Source organism: Carassius carassius, chromosome 4 (assembly GCF_963082965.1).
Source record: "Carassius carassius chromosome 4, fCarCar2.1, whole genome shotgun sequence".
NCBI lineage: Eukaryota > Metazoa > Chordata > Actinopteri > Cypriniformes > Cyprinidae > Carassius > Carassius carassius.
This window is the reverse complement of record NC_081758.1, coordinates 36,224,018-36,241,975: the sequence shown is the minus strand read 5'-3', so window position 1 is coordinate 36,241,975 and position 17,958 is coordinate 36,224,018. Positions and strand designations below refer to the sequence as shown.

Here is a 17,958-nt window from a genome sequence, read left to right as displayed (position 1 = left end):
ATTCCATGTGACAGTATTAAATCTAGAGTATGATTTCGACAATGAGTAGGTCCTGAAACGTGTTGTCTAACACCAATAGAGTTCAGAATGTCTATAAATGCTGATCCCAATGCATAGTTTTCATTATCAACATGGATATTAAAATCACCAACTATTAAAACTTTATCTGCAGCCAGAACTAACTCGGATGTAAAATCACCAAACTCTTTAATAAAGTCTGTATGGTGCCCTGGTGGCCTGTATACAGTAGCCAGTACAAACATAACAGAGGATTTATCATTAAAATTTGTTTCTTTGGATAATGTTATATGAAGTACCATTACTTCAAATGAGTTATACTTGAAGCCTGCCCTCTGAGAAATCCTGAAAACGTTGTTATAAATTGAAGCAACACCTCCACCTTTGCCTTTTAGACGTGGCTCATGTTTATAACAGTAATCTTGGGGGGTGGACTCATTTAAAATAATGTAATCATCAGGTTTTAGCCAGGTTTCTGTCAAACAGAGTACATCTATATTATGATCAGTGATCATATTATTTACAAAAAGTGTTTTCGTAGAAAGGGATCTGATATTCAATAAGCCAAGCTTTATCATTTGTTTATCCATATTGCTTCTGTTTTTTATTTGTTGAACCTCAATTAAATTGTTAATCTTAACTTGGTTTGGACGTTTTTTGTATTTTCTAGTTCGGGGAACAGACACAGTCTCTATAGTGTGATATCTAGGTGAAAAAGTCTCTATGTGCTGAGAATTAACTGACCTTTGTGACGGGAGGCAGCTAGCAGACGGTCGGTTTAGCCAGTCTGTCTGCTTCCTGACCTGGGCCCCAGTTAGTCAAGTATAAACACTAAGACTATTTGCCATATTTCTAGAGAGAAGAGTGGCGCCACCCCAGGAGGGATGAAGACCATCTCTTTTAAACAGGTCAGGTCTGCCCCAAAAGCTCGTCCAATTGTCTATGAAACCTATGTTATTCTGTGGGCACCACTTAGACATCCAGCCATTGAGTGATGACAATCTGCTATGCATCTCATCACCACGGTAAGCAGGGAGGGGACCTGAGCATATTACAGTGTCTGACATCATGCTTGCAAGTTCACACACCTCTTTAATGTTATTTTTAGTGATCTCCGACTGGCGAAGTCGAACATCATTAGCGCCGGCATGAATAACAATCTTACTGTATTTACGTTTAGCATTAGCCAGCACTTTTAAATTTGCCAAGATGTCAGGCGCTCTGGCTCCCGGTAAACATTTGACTATGGTGGCTGGTGTCTCTATATTCACGTTCCGTACAATAGAATCACCAATAACTAGAGCACTTTCATCAGGTTTCTCAGTGGGTGCATCACTGAGTGGGGAGAACCTGTTTAATGTTTTGATCGGAACATAAGAGCGGTGTTTTGACCCACGACTACGCTGCCTCACCGTCACCCAGTTGCCCTGCTGCTGGGGCTCTGTTTCCGGAACCGAACAATGTACAGGAATCCCTGAGCTAGACGCATCCAAAGCCGTATCTAGAGCCCTAACATTCTTACTGTCCTCAATTAAAGTTTGGATGCGTGTCTCTAATTCTGAAATCTTCTCTGTCAGCCTAACTATTTCCCTGCATTTATCACATGTGAATCCCTCATCAGCGACAGAGATAGATAAACTGTACATGTGGCAAGAGGTGCAAGAAACAATGATAGGAGAAGCCATTACTCACCGTGCTTGATGAAAATTCTTACTGCGGTTGTTTGATGAACTTGTGAAAAACTGGAGCGAGGGAGAGGAGAAAAGAAAACAGCGATAGGTTCGAATGAAAACGCTAATGACAAGCTAACGAGTGCTAACGCTTTGCAGGTGTACTGCACTCACGTAAATAAAATAAAAGTGAACGATCAAAGTTAATCTGATAAGATTGATCGATAATATCAGAAATATGGTGTGAATTAAGTTATATTTTACCACTTTAAAAACAGAGAGTGATAGTAAGATAAAGATTCTAGAGAAAAAAATAAAATAAAAACAGCTACACGGAGCTACTTTTTTTTTTTACAGAAGGCCAACAGGAAGTAGAGAAAACAATGTCCAACAATACATTCACTATATCTCTGTGAGCCTTTCCCTGATTTTATCATCCTATTTTATAGCCTGATGTTATCACCTACTGTAGTGCTAATATGCATACATACTGACTGCAAGCAGGAACATTTACTGAACAAAATTATACTTTTGCAACACTTTTGTTTTTGCCCCCATTTTTCATGAGCTGAACTCAAAGATCTAAGACCTTTTCTATGTACACAAAAGGCCTATTTCTTTCAAATATTGTTCACAAATCTGTCTAAATCTGTGTTGGTGAGCACTACTCCTTTGCTGAGATAATCCATCCACCTCACTGGTGTTGTTACGATGAGTGAGTCAGAGATGTTCGGATCCAATTGCAGCATTAACAGAATGGTCAGACAGGCAGAAATCAGGAATGGCGTCTGGTGTGTCAGGGATAACCAGAATCGAAACCAGAAACAAGCAGAGATCAGGGCAGGCAGCAGAGAATCAGAGTCGGAATACACAGTCCAAAGGTCAAACAAGGGAATAACAAACACAGGGAAAAAAACACTCGGAAATGCTAGACGGGGCTATACGTTCATTTCTCTACCATAAGCCATCTCCAAAGGCATTTCAGAGAATTTGGTAGTACATCCAACCGGCCTCACAACCGCAGACCACGTGTAACCAAACCAGCCAAGGACCTCCACATCCAGCATCTTCACCTCCAAGATCGTCTAAGACCAGCCAGCCGGACAGCTGCTGCAACAATCATTTTGCATAACCAGATAATTTCTGCACAAACTGTGAGAAACCATCTCAGAGAAGCTCATCTGCATGCTTGTCAACCACTTCGGGGGCTTGATCTGACTGCAGTTTGTCATCGTAACCAACTTGAGTGGGCAAATGCTCACACAGGTGTTCTCTTCATGGATGAATCCCAGTTTTCACTGTACAGGGCAGATGGCGGACAGTGTGTATGGCGTTGTGTGGGTGAGCAGTTTGCTGATGTCAATGTTGTGGATCGAGTGGCCCATGGTGGCGGTGAGGTTATGGAATGGGCAGGCATATGTTATAGGCAACGAACACAGGTGCATTTTATTGATGCCATTTTGAAAGCACAGAGTGATGTGATGAGATCCTGAGGACTATTGCCTTGCCATTCATCCACGACCATCACCTCATGTTGCAGCATGATAATGCACGGCCCCATGTTTCAAGGACCTGTACACAATTCCTGGAAGCTGAAAACATCCCAGTTCTTGCATGGCCACCATACTCACCGGACATGTAACCCTTGAGCATGTTTGGGACGCTCTGGATCCGCGTATACGACAGCGTGTTCCAGTTCCTGCAATATCCAGCAACTTCACACAGCCATTGAAGAGGAGTGGACCAAGATTCCACAGGCCACAATCAACAACCTGGTCAGCTCTGTGCGAAGGAGATGTGTTGCTCTGCGTGAGGCAAATGGTGGTCACATCCAATACAGACTGGTTTCCAGACCCTCAGAACCTCCCGGACCCACCACGACAGTAGAACTGCACATTTTAGAGTGGCCTTTTATTGTGGCCAGCCTAAGGCACACCTGTGCAATAATCCTGCTGTCTAATCAGCATCTTGATAGGTCACATCTGTGAGGTGGATGGATTATCTCGGCAAACAAGAAGTGCTCACAGATTTAGATTTACAGAAAACAGATTTAGACAGATTTGTGAACAATATTTGAGACGGATATTTTGTGTACATAGAAAAAGTCTTAGATCTTTGAATTCAGCTCATGAAAAATGGGGGTAAAAACAAAATTGTTTTATAATTGCGTTTAGAATTTTGTTCATTGAATATCTGTCAAACTAGTGTGATAAAAAGGGAAAGTTACAGCCCACACTCCAGGAAGTCACAAAAGACCACAAAAGAAAGAGGGAGGGGGAAATCTAAAAATATCTTTGCAGTATCACAGTGTCATGACACACACTAGAGAGCTACATAAGGCTCAGTTCAAAACAAACATATAAGGTGACACAAGACACAACAAAGTGAGCAAGTAGAAAGGTAAAAAAAGGAACAAGGAAATTCAAAAGTCCAAAAATATGCTGCATTGCCTCCTCGAAGCCAAATATCCAATTTTTAAAACCCTATCCCATTACTAACACAGCTTCCAGTAAATGGTTGGATTAATTACAAAAGGGACTCTCTTATGTGACAGGGTGTGCAGTAGGGCAATGGTGATCAGTTCTTTCTTTACCCATTAACTATGTATATTATGTCAGAGATAATACCAAAATCTGAATGCACCTATAGTGGAGTACAAAAGTCTCCAGGAACATAGGATTCGGAATGTAATTTAAACATGGCAAAAAAAGAAATAAAGAAATAAATAGATAGATAAAAATAAAAGAATACAAAATTAAGTTTAAGGGACGTTTCACATTTTTTAACAAAGAAATCACAATAAAATTAATCATCATCATCATTTTTAATAAATATGTCCTAATTATTATTTTTTCAGAACAATTGTCACTCAAATTGCTGATATTCTAATTTGTCAGGAAAAGTTCTGTATTAAATATGAAAAATTTAAAACAGAAGCATTTTCAGTCTCAGACATTTCCAATCCACAGTATATGTTCTACTCGGTGTTGTTATTGTTTACTAAAAATCTTTTTCTGTAATTAAAACAAAGCTGAAATAAAATAAAGATTAAATTAAAAACTTTTAAAAAGTAAAATATATACATTTTAGAAATGTTGCCCTGCAAAAAAATTGAAATAAGTTGAGGTTGAGGTAGTTAAATGACAAACTAAACATGCATTTATATAACAAAAATGTTAAACTCAAGATAGTGATAATGATGTTCAATCTGTTCAATGATGAAACATTGAAAATACACATTTAAATGCAACCTGGGACCATAAGACAGTACAGTCCCACAACCCATATGTCTATCCCTTACATCCCTTTACTATCCCTGTATGTTTTCATTCATGTCAAATTAAACATGGCACTTACCTTGACTAAAGTCCACAGCGTGCATCACTTATACTCTTCGTAGAAACAATAAACCACTGCACCCTGTGCACTGTCTCGGACAATTTGCTGAGTAAATGGATGTCTATCACTCACTGTGCTTGACTTGGCATGTCATCATATGGAGGTAAGTCCTGCTATCTTCACTGTCTTCCCCCCTTTTAAAGATAGCAAAGAAACACAGTCCTTTGAGATTAACCCCCATTCTCCACAACTGATGAAACTCCTGTGTGACATATCTTGAATTAGCAAACTTTCTCTCATGTACCTTTATCAGAAAATGAAATCTTGCCTCTTCGCTGTGAAGATCCCATGAATTGTTTGTGTTTGCTCAGTGTGCCGGGAATAGTGCCTGGTTAAAAAGGTTAGGTTAGGGCAAAATGTTCCCCGAAGATGTTTTTGTTGTTGCTGTTTATATATATATATATATATAATTTTTTTTTTCTATAGAATGGAGGATTTAATAATTTATGTGCTGTTTTTAAGCACATTATGGATCTGTTGAACAGCTTAAAAGCTGGGATAGATTTATCGCCTTTGGACATGTTTCAGCCTGTCACGGTGAAGCTACGCTAGCCTCATCCTGTTAAATATTTTACTTTTTTCTCTCTTAAATATTTACCATTTTGAGTGCCACTCATATTAATTCAACTATAAACACAATGATAATGTTTAGTTTACTGTGTGGAGACGTGCTGAGGATAAGTATACATTTTTATTTCTCCTCTTTCCTATTACTTGTTTTGCTTCTGTTTTCTTTTCTTTTGATTCTGTTTCTTACTATGTGTAAGTTAAATAATGTCTCAATGTATTATGTCCGTATAGGTCTTTTATTAAGTTTTAGCTTTACTTCATTTGAGTTTAATACTTAAACAAACTAAATGGAAATGGAAATATACATTGAATATATATATATATATATATATATATATATATATATATATATATATATATATATTGAATTTATAAATGTGTATGTATATGTATGTATGTATGTATGTATTTGTGTGTACTTATAGATATACATGTAGTTTTTTTTTTTTTGGTGTTTGGCTCAGTGTTATGTTAGAATCATTATTATACTCATACCTTCAATATTTGTAATTGTTTTTTGCTTTATTTTTTGTTTTTCATTTAAATGTTAAGTTTTGACATATTGTTATATGCATTTGTCATTTTTATCTAATTTCTTTATTTTTCAAATGTAGGTAGTATTTATAAAATTTGTGCTTTTCGTTTTGGATCTGTTTTTAGTTATTTAATACAATTAAAGTCATGTTGGATAAAAGTGTCTGATAAATGACTAAATAAAATAAATAAATCACTTAACAAATATGATGAATGATTAATGTCATTACAATTAATCATGTCTAAATTCCTTCATTGTCAAGGTATATTCAAATCACATCTCACTAATGGGTGATTTCCCAGACAGAGCCTAAGGCCACTCACCATAGGCCACTCAAATGTGGATTAACTGATTTGTCAATCATTTAAAATCAGCAAAGTCTCTGACTAATGTTTAAAATAGAAAGGATTGTGGGTCTCACAAAGCTAGATCTTTGACAATCAGCAGGTCTAACCCGCATCTTATGCTGGCCAATATGATGGATCCATCTGAGCAACACTAAGTTATCAAAAAAAAATGAATGAATGAGATAGAGAGTGGCCTCAAATACTATTTGTACAATTAAGCCAAAATTAAAAATGTGTACACGAATTTGCACAATATGACAAATGAGCAAACTATCTTAAAGGGGCCATATGATGTTGCTAAAAAGAATATTATTTTGTGTTTTTGGTGCGATTAAATTTTAAGGTTAAATTTCTGAGGTTTAAGGTTCAAAAAACATTATTTTCCACATACTGTCCATTATTGTTGCTCCTCTATGCCCTGCCTTTCTGAAATGTGTAAATTTTTACAAAGCTCATCGTTCTGAAAAGCAAGGTGTGCTCTGATTGGCCAGCTATCCAGTGCATTGTGATTGGCCGAATACCACAAGCGAGTGATGTAAGAGATTATTCGCCCCTCATCATACTGTTATGCCATGTCCCGGCCTGGAGCGACGAGACAAAAACAATAAAGCCCATTATAAATGAGGTATTTGTAAACAACAAACGCTACTCTACACTGCTCAAAACTCACGTTTGAATCATCAGTGGCAAATCCTTTAAGTATAAAATGTACTTACAGACTGTGAGTCAGAACAGCCGGCATTGTAGTCTACTATCCCAGGATCAGGAAACAGTCCTCCATAAAATGTGCTGCATAGATCTGGATATTTGGTTTAAACCGTTCAGGAACAGTGTTGTAAATACAACTTAACCACTGATTTCTATTTGTTTCCTCTTTTGAAAGGCCAAACAAAGCATTTACATGACAATGAAAAGTCATGATCAGTGGAGCTCCAAAATCATGATTCACCAAGGCAACAGCTCAGACAAAAAGACATCCGCATACTTTGAGTAAACGCATAAATTTAATTCTTAATCACTGCTGTAAAAACAGAGGAGAAAACTGGCAGAACAGTAGGTTATTTGACTAATATTAATTTTCATGGTATCCCATGGACAAAAAAAAAAAAAAATTGAGAAAAAAAAGAGAAAGGAACGTGACAGCAGTTAAAAATAAAGTATAAAAACATTTCAATCAGGTAAAGCTTTAAGCCTAAAATGTTCATGGTTGTAGTCTACATAACTTTACAAACATTTGAAATATTAAATAAATTTCATTCAGTGTCTATTTCAATGTGCAGCAGCTTTTTTTCCCCAACGTACTCTATAATCATTTCACGTAGTCTAATTTTTTCACATAATTACAGATTCTCAAATCCGACCGGTTACATTTCTTAGACTAATGAAATTAACATTTGACTTCTAATCAGTCAACAGCAAGAAGGCTCGGAAAATAATGAAGAACAGATGAAGAGGAGATGGCCATAATACCAAGTATTGTAAGAATACAAAAATCCAACAGTAAAAAAATAATAACTCTTGCTTTTGTATTTGTGTTTGTGTCATAATTTGTGTTTATGTAACAGCTGTGGTGGTGGTTACAGCATATATTTTCAGACTACACTTCCATACGGCATCCTTCCATTCCATATCTGTTTCATTTTTGGAAGGTACAATGATGGAAATATGCACCTCATCAATGCACACAACCACACTGGAACCACACTTCTAATTATTGGGTTACTTTCAGAGGTTGGTGCAAGATGTTATCAAGTGAATGTCAGCGAGGCACACCTTCGTTAATGCTTGTGGGTGGGGGGGGGGGGCAGTTGCATTAAGATGATTTTTCTTACCCCATGGCAGATAATTGTACTTTTTTTAAATTAAAATGCACTTAAATGCACTTGTTTTCCCCTAGGGAACAAAGAACAAACATCTTAGGCTATATATTTTTTCTAATATAGAAAATGCATCGTGATTTAAGAATCTGTAGATATTTGTACTTGAAATAAGACAGAATTACTCGGTAAGAAAAGCATTTTTGCAGTGTGAATGAATCAGGTATTTAAACATAACTTACACTGGGTAAGAAACTGGGTTTATCTAAGAAAACCTGTTCCCGACCAGGTTAGGTTCATAGAGTAAATTACCACGGTAACTTAATCTGAGTATAGATTACCTCTCTCTCAGAAATGGGCTTGACTTATCATGCTTTTGACAAACCTCCCATTCTGAAACAGAAAACCTAATTTCCCTCATTTAAGGGTTAACATACTCAGAGTTTTCACTTAACCTCCTTTATGAAATGGCCCTCAGATATCACTGGCGGTCAACCTCTCACTGTGTGCTTTTAGCTCCGTTTTGGAAGCAACCTACTGTGTTTGTACTTACAATTGACTGACTTCAGAAATGCTCATTCCTCATACTTCATTAGCTCTAATCACTTCAATTTTTTTCATCTGGAGTTCCAGAAGATTAGTGTGCTAAAAGGTGAATCAACAATTATGTAAAACAGCTCCACACACACACAAAAAAAGTCTTCAATAATGTATTCTCTAATATAAAACTGCACAGATCTTTAGTTCTGACAATATCACATTAAAGGCTCTAAAAAGGCACAAACGAAAGCATAATGCCATATTTTACCAATATCACAACCTCACAATTCTTAATTTGCTGTACATGTCAACAACTGTTTCAATAAATACAGAACACTTTTAATTCAAACTCTGTTTCCATGTTTCCATTACCTTATTAGAAATGTTAAACTGGATTTCTTACCTTAGTTCTTTAACACAAATTAGAGTGCGCCTACACAAATAATAATTACCTACAGTACCAAAAATTTGGCAGAATATACAAATAATTAAACCATTTAGTGAACCACAGTTTTAAATTCATTTTAAAACTGTTAGTGATGTAGCCTAGTGGTTAAAGATTCAATCTGATCTGGCCCTGCACAAAGGGAAATCTATAAACCATAATCATGTGCCCTTGAGCAAGACACTTGTTTTGGATAAATTCACTTGCTGAGCTAATGTAAACATCTGAAAAACTACTGAATAAGCAATCGAAAGGTGATCTCAATAGTGTAACTGAAAGGTACACATAAAGACTTTAATTGGGAGGAACGAGGCCTTGAACCCTTGGAGGTTGGCTTGAAATGTTCATGAAGGCTCCTGGAGGGATCTGTGTATGTAGTGAAAACTGTGTATTGATAAATGTTTTCATTGAGACACTGAGGTCAGAGTTAATAGAAGTCGGCCTTCAAGTGATGACCCACTCAGTAATCTAATTACTATAAAAACCTGCTCTGTTGAAAGAGCACTAATATCCCTCTCCTCTTCCATAGTCAGCAACAGAAGGATATCTATCTATCTATCTATCTATCTATCTATCTATCTATCTATCTATCTATCTATCTATCTATCTATCTATCTATCTATCTATCTATCTATCTATCTATCTATCTATTGTTCGATACAGTTTAAATCAGTCCCTCCAATTTTTAACAATGTTGCGATCGCTGAACCCAACGGAAAATCACCAATATGCCCCCCCGATCCTGCATAATTTGTCATTTCACTGCAAAATAATCCTAAAAATTAAGGTCTCACAAAAAAACTAAATTATAATTATCAAACTGAATCATCCCTAATTTTATTATAGTTAGAATGTATTATTTTAACAAGGATACATGTTGTGCACATCATGTTGTGCAGTGAGTGATCTGTGTGAAACAAAGTGGAAGTCAAACTCCCATAACTGCCACTGAGTGGTGAAGCAATATGCTAATACAGTTGTGGTCAAAATTTTCAGCAAAATTATATGGAAAATGTTTATTATTTTACCATAATAAGAGGGATCATGGAACATGCTTGTTATTTTATAACTAGTACTGACCTGAATAATATATTTCACATAAAAAATGTTTTCATGTCCACAAGAGAAAATAATAGCTGAAATAATAAAAATGACCCCATTCAAAAGTTAACTTACGCTTGATTCTTAAGTTTGTGTTGTTTTCTAGCATTCTAGCAATGTTGTGTGTGTGTGTGTGTGTGTGTGATAGTTGTTCATGAGTCCCTTGTTTGTCCTGAACAGTTAAACTGCCCACTGTTCTTTATATATATATATATATATATATATATATATATATATATATATATATATATATAGTACTGCTCTTCACAAGATACTTATATTTACCAGAAGAGAAAATAATTTCAATTTACCCTGATCTTCAAATTTAAAAAGTTTTAACCTCCAGGTTCTTAATTCCTTGTTTTCCCTTTTGGAGCATCAGTGAGTGTTTGTACTTTTTGTAATAGTTGTGTATGAGTCCCTCAGTTGCCCTCAGTGTGAAAAGATTGATAAAAGATACAAATACGCAAAAGATGCTGGAAAACCAAAGAATTTATGCTATCCTAAAACACCACATCTTTCGCAAATCTCTGGAAATTACCACCACAAAATCAGTCATTTTGATTGCAAAAATCACAAAAACAATTTGGGAAATCCTTGAGGGGCTGTTAAGTGAACTTCACTTTTACATTGTAGCTCTGCAGCACACACACATTTAACAGTCAGCTAAAACACACAAGCACTTTATAGTTTTCTGGCTCTGTAAAACACACACACTTATTTTCACCCACTATGAGCAAGTGCAGCCAAGTCCAGTAACTTCAACAAGGCCACATTCTGGCCCCCATAATCCATCTCAGTTATCAGTCTCTGCCATCCTATATTGCCATAGTATGAAGAATGGGATGTTTTGGCACCTTTGTTTATGAATACATTTATAGCTACAGTTTTCATATACACTGAAGCAAAAGGGAAAGCATACAAATGGCCAGTTGTACACAATTTACATACAATTCAGCAATAATCTCTTGGAGCGATTTGTGCTCTTATACATAAAAGGACAGTAGAATAGTGTATAACAAATTCGAAAGATGCAATTCAAATCCTAAATCACAGTTAAACACTCTTTCCACCCCATTCCCTATTTTCCGTTATTTGGTCCCGCTTCAAACTCTAAAATCTAAACACTAAACTCGGACAAGATAAAGTATTTTTACAATTGAAATTACACTCTTCAGCTTTAAAAACATTTCAAAAGATTTACAAAAGAATTACACTCACAGAAGAAGCTGATAAACAACTACTGTACACTTGTTTATATTGTTGTGGGACAGGACCTACAGGACTTTATGATGTTTCTGTTGTTGCTATTAAATCTATCTAGAGCCACATATATAATACATTTCAGTTGCTCTATTATATTACTGTGTTTCTCCCTTTAAATCAAATAGAGCTCCTCAGAAACCTAAAGCAGAGATGCAGGAAGAAACTGAAGGAGAGAGAAAAGGTGTGAGAGACAGAGAGAAGTAGAGATGAGAGATCAGAGAATCAGCATGTCCAACACAACAGTGAACAATGGCCGTCTGGAAGAATAGGACACAGGGCAAAATGAGGTGGGAGGGTGGACATACTTTAAAAAAGAAAAAGCTGGTCTACAGATGAGAGCTTGACAATTATCAGTCAACCGTATAATGACGCACACACATACACACAATGCGCTTCAGAATGATAAAAGACCTAAGTCATGAATAATCAATAATGCTCACCAGAGGCCTTCTCCAGTATTCATACAATCACAGCTAATTCTGCCAGTCTACAGAACACTACGCTGGGCCACTCTATAAAGGTCATTTGATAAATAATGAAATTCTCTCAGGAGCCTGATACTTACAGTTTTTCTCAGTTGCTTTGGTACATTTCTCGAATCATCCTTGAGATTTGTAAAACAGTAAGTGCATTTCTCAAAACAACTCATACATATAGCAAAACACAATGGATTACCTGCAAAAGAAAAAACTCTTACTCAAAATCCTTAGTTCATCTCTCAAAAATAAATATATGTGTCAATGAACATGTCAGTGCCATCAGAATGACAAGTCCTTGTGTCATAGTTTACGGATTTGACAGTCAAATTGCTTAGTCATGTTGTCAATATAACTGATGTATGTTCTGATGTAAACTACTGTATTGAACGGTATGCCATATGCTTATATGTGCCATATATCCATTTCAAAAGTATACATTTACACATTACTGTATGTGGGATATTAATTGAAAGAGACTGGATAGAATTCACAGTTACACTTTTAATAGTAGTCTGACTAATTAAAAGACTATTTAAAAAAAAAAAAATCCTTTACAATGTTTTTGTGATATAGAAAAGGAAAATGAAATATGGGCACAAAAATGAAAATAAGTCAATTTTCAGAATTTGTAACTCTTGTGTTGTCCTCTGTCTATACAGTATAAGCTTTCCAACGGAAGACTCATGAGACGAACCTTTGAGCTATTTCAGAGAAATGGTTTATCATTGGTTTATCATCTACATTATCTTCATTAGTCAAGATTCACTTGCACAATTCATGCCAAATTGACAAAAAGTCTAATGATAATGTGTAAAAATAAAAATAAAAAGTGTGCTTGGCAGTTTGTGACAACTAGATTAACCATTTTGCATTTAATGACTTATACAATGAACTAAAGACTAGATGTTTTGAGGGGTAAGACTATTGCACAGAAAACTATATAATACGTTTTGAGCAACATGACATTAGCAAATGATAATGTAGGAAACCGCAGATAAATGTGTGTAATCAATTGCATGAATATACAAAAGCAATCGCAAATTGTTCAAAAGAACGAGAAACTGGTTTTATGATGTCTATAAATGACTAGATGATGTGGAGGTTGTACAAGTAGTTTTGAGAATTTTATTTCTGTTTTGAAAAATGCACCAAAGTGACTGAGAAAAACTGTAATACGCAGACGTATGTACAATGCATACTGAAATACACACTGATTGTGAGATGCAAAGGTAGATCTTGTTCAGTTTAGGCAGCTGAAAAACTCTGAATAAAAACACCAAATGCAAAAACAATTCACAAAATGTGCATAAATCAAGGTGCTTGGACATTCAGAATGTAATGCAATTTGAACTCTAAGGAGGTACAATTAAAATTAATTTTAAAAAACATAATGCTGAAACTGTTATTTTCGAGGCAAACTTGAATGTTGACTAGACAATGTCTTGTTTAAAAGGTTTTACACAATTTTATTCCTGTCATTCCAATTCAACTTGGCCTCAATAAGTCATGAATAATGAATGAGTTTAGAACACTTTGCTGGAGAAAAGGTTTTGTGTGAGGCACAGTAGGTGCAATTTATGACCCACTGGACTGGCTAAAAAAATGTAACTTCATGCCACATACACAGACCCAATACATCTTGAATCTGACAGGCCGTCAAGCTCAAATTAGGGTAGAATTACAGGCTGTGGTATAATTTGTTATATGCTGTCCACAAGTGTCACTCACACTGAAGACTGAAACACCTTTAGAAAATTACATAATTCACAAGCTAGCGCTCTGCAGACAATAAACTAAATTACACGTATGCAACTGTATGTGGAGTAGAGTGACTGCAAAATTCACCCATGCCAACATCTACTATAATCAAAACCTATTTTTTGCTTGTGCCTTTAATATAACGCAGAATATATAGAATTATAAGTACTGTACGCGCTTTCAAAAATTTGCAGCCGGTAAGAGGTGTGAATATTTTTGAAAGAAAAACTGCATTTATTAGATAGAAAAAGAAAAAGAAAAAAATACAGTAAAAACATTAATACTGTGATGAATAAAGTGTCACATAATTTTTCATAAAATCATTCTAATATGCTGATTTGCTGCTGAATTACCATTTTTTATTATAATAAATACTGGAAATAGTGCTGCTTTTAATGTTTTTATTATCATAACATTGATAATAATGAGAAAGTGCTTTCTTGAGTAGCAAATTAGCTGTTAGGGTTTTGCACTGACACTGTTTGTCTTGTGTTTTTTTCTTTCTTGTGTCTTGTGTCTCTTGTTTCAACACATGTCCTTATTTTCCTTGTCCATGTGCTTCCTTTAGCCCCTCCTCGTTTCCTCTTTACCCCAACCTCTTGTTACCCTAGTTGGTCTAAGTGTGCACACCTGTCCCTCATGTATTTTCCTCCCTATTTATAGTGCACCTTACCCTTTTGTGTTTGCTGGTCCGTGGTCATTTGCACCCCCTCTGTTTCTGGATGTGGCTGAATATGTGTTTGTGTCTCCCTGTCTGGTTGGGCTTGTCTAGTCCTTGTAGTTCTATGTTTTTGACTTGCTCCTTGTTTTAGTAATTTGTTTATTCTTGCTTTTGTGTTTATTTGTAATATTTAGTTAGTTTTTTTTTTTTAAAGCTGTACTTTTACGTACAAATTAAGCAAAATTATCTTTTAAATCATAGTTTGTTATTGAATACGCCCACATTTTGAATTAATACCCAAACCTTTGACAGAACTTCAGTAGCCAATAAAAATAAGATAAAGACTTCCAATTGTAAAGGGGCTTATAAATGCCCTGATATCTGAATCGGGAAAAGCTGAGACTGCAGGAGGTTTTGAAGAGCTGATCAGACAGTGAGGGAGCTTAAAGAAATAAGTTTAAAGAAATATACTACGTAGTATTATCATCCTTATCCATATTTTGATACCGATACTGAAATAACCGACACCGTTCCATTACTCATTCTTTTCCACCGTATCTACCAAATATACACTGATACAAGCAGCTTCTCTCAAATAGGCCTAATTTATACAAATTAACTTCCTGTCCTCTCACTCCGATATTGCTTGTGCACACTCAGACTGTGTGCAACCGCGATCTCTCCATGCTTTTAAAGTAGAAATAATTAATCTTTGCTCCTGGATTAAACTTTGTTACAAGTTATCAGCCATTTAGCATAGATCCACACCTGACCGATGAAAATGCTACTAGAAATTGTATTGGCTGTAAGTGAAATGCACCAGAAAGTCTTTCAACAATCAAAGATGGAACTTTAATTTCTTCACAATGTAAGTTTATGCTAGAAATGTTTCAGAATGGGATATTTGCATGATTTGTACATATAAATATTCTAGTCTGCCTAACTGCAACACTACATTGTACTGACATGGGTCAAAGCCATCTGTGGTTCCATTTATCCAAATAAATAACATCTATGGCTCTAAAATCACTGCTTATAAAAATGTAGTGTTGTCATATTTCAAATATCTCAACTGAATTGAGGTAATTTGTTTTAGAATTTTATTACGGTGTACTTGTGAAATCAAAGTTAAAATCAAGCTTCCTTTGCTGTAAGCTTTTGTAACAAAGTTACCCTATTTTAAAGACACAAATACACAGAATGAGCAAATGTTAAAGATTGAGATTTTTGTAATGTAACTGATCAATTTATTTGTATGTAAATAAAATTGTTCATCATATAAAGTGAACGTGTCTTTTTAGAAGACCACTCAAAGCTTGAAATAATGATTGCCTTGAAAAAATGGGCAGACTAAAAAAAAATTATATATATGCCAGTATACAGTATGTGGCATTTCATCTGGGATTTCAGTACGGAGACAAAGGTTAGGGTTATAATTTTTTAGTATGACATTGTGGGTGTATATTAGCACAGTTTGGTGCATTTTGTGCCGTTTGGCAGAGCGTTAGGACCCAGAAGCACTGAAGCGTGATGTCAAACGTAACAAGCAGATATTCTTAACCACTTCTATCCAACTGTGAATCTGCTATGAGCAAGAGGTGGAGTGGAGGTACACCACAATAAAACCCCGCCCTTTATTCAATATTCCTTTTCACCTGGAAATATATCACCACATTGAAGTCAGTTGCAACTTCTGGTTCACAGGTACTGTACATTTTTCAAGGTACTGAAGTTAGAAATTCCTGTATCGTGACCACCAATTTCACATAATTTATCAATAAGATTAAAGTGGGTTTTGTGGGTAGCTATTATCCACATACATCTTTGATATGAATCAATATTTATTGGTAATTAATTAAATATCGACAGCTAAAAAGTAACTAGTAACTAGAGTAGTTTTTTAGAAGAGAAATTTGTACTTTTACTAAAGTACTGTTCTGACACCAGTAATTTCCCTTGTAACTGAGTATTATTTCAGCAATGTAACAGTAGTTGTACTTAAGTAAAAATTTGCAGTACTCTTTCCACCACTGTATTACTGATCCCCTCTGTGCATAAAAGCATTGATTTGAGTAGCAGTGGTTTGCATCGGCAGCAGTGATTTGAGTTGAAAAGATTTGCCGAGTCTGATAACTGAAAAAAGACAATAATACCTTTTCCATTGCCCAGGGGTACAGGTTTTATGCTCAATACACCAGGTTATGTCTTTGTGTCTTGGCCTTGAAAACAAGAGGATTCGCAACAGCAGCCCTGCCATAAATCTAAGCTTTGTGAAGCTCATGACATACAGGTTTTTTTTTTCTCCTAGTGAAGAGGATTCAGGTCTGTGGTCACATTTGAGGAGCTACTTTTGTACCACTTAGCAAATATCCTGTGAAACATCCATCTACTCCTTCTGGGAAAGGCAAAAACTTGAGCAAGAAATGAACTGTGCTTACTGACAACACTGTTTATTTGCACACTCTATATGGGTTGTTTCAGTTCCCATTTTAACAAAGAAATTACTAAGCAACAGCAAAAACACAAAATCTGAGGTTAACACAACACAATGGCATTTACAGACAATAGGCCCACTGACATTCATAGTATGGCAAAAAAAAAAAAGCAAATGAACAAACAATGAAACAGCAAAATATATTATTTTGTGCTCCACAACTTGAGGGTGAGTAAATGTACGGCCTAAGAAAATGACATAAGCTTTAGTGAATTTACTGCTATATTTTAAAACCTAAAACTAAGCCACGACTTCCCTGTGGGAAGTTCATCATTGTTCTCACGACTTCCCACTGGCCTCTTTGGAATTCTGTTAGTTGCTTCGAAGTTGCTTTGAAACAAATATATTAAAGTGCTAATTGTCAAACTTCCAGCACAGCATACTGACAATTTGCAATAAACTTTCATTTGAAGCTTTGTTTGTTAGTGTGGTTACATCAAGTAACTTAAACGTGATGTTTCTATAAATAGAAAAAAAGTTAGTATCTATGCATCAAATGTGTTTTAAAAATAAATAAACAACATGCAGGAACAACATAGAACTACATGCAGACTACATGAATTTAAAGTCCCGAGGTGGATCAAGCAGACAACATTAGGATAACAACTGAAGGAATAGGGCAGTGCTCACATGAGGAGAGGAATTCATCATTGTTATCAAGGGATTTTATTATTGAGATAACAGTATGTTAAAGGCTTCATGGGGAATCAAATTTTCCTTGATTTTTGTTGACATAATATATAAGACCTTGGTGTGATATGAAAACATATGCTAATTTCAAAACTGCTTATTTTACATGTGAAAGAGGGTGTTTCTTAAAGGCTAAGCAGAAAAAAAAAATCTGTTTATTTCTAAGAG

At 35.6% G+C, this 17,958-nt stretch overlaps 1 protein-coding gene across 1 annotated transcript in view; it reads right to left on the bottom strand.

Moving 5' to 3' along the window:
• The window catches only part of galnt9 (polypeptide N-acetylgalactosaminyltransferase 9), a 118,865-nt gene that overhangs the window by 51,678 nt on the left and 49,229 nt on the right, over positions 1 to 17,958 (bottom strand). The window lies entirely within an intron of this gene.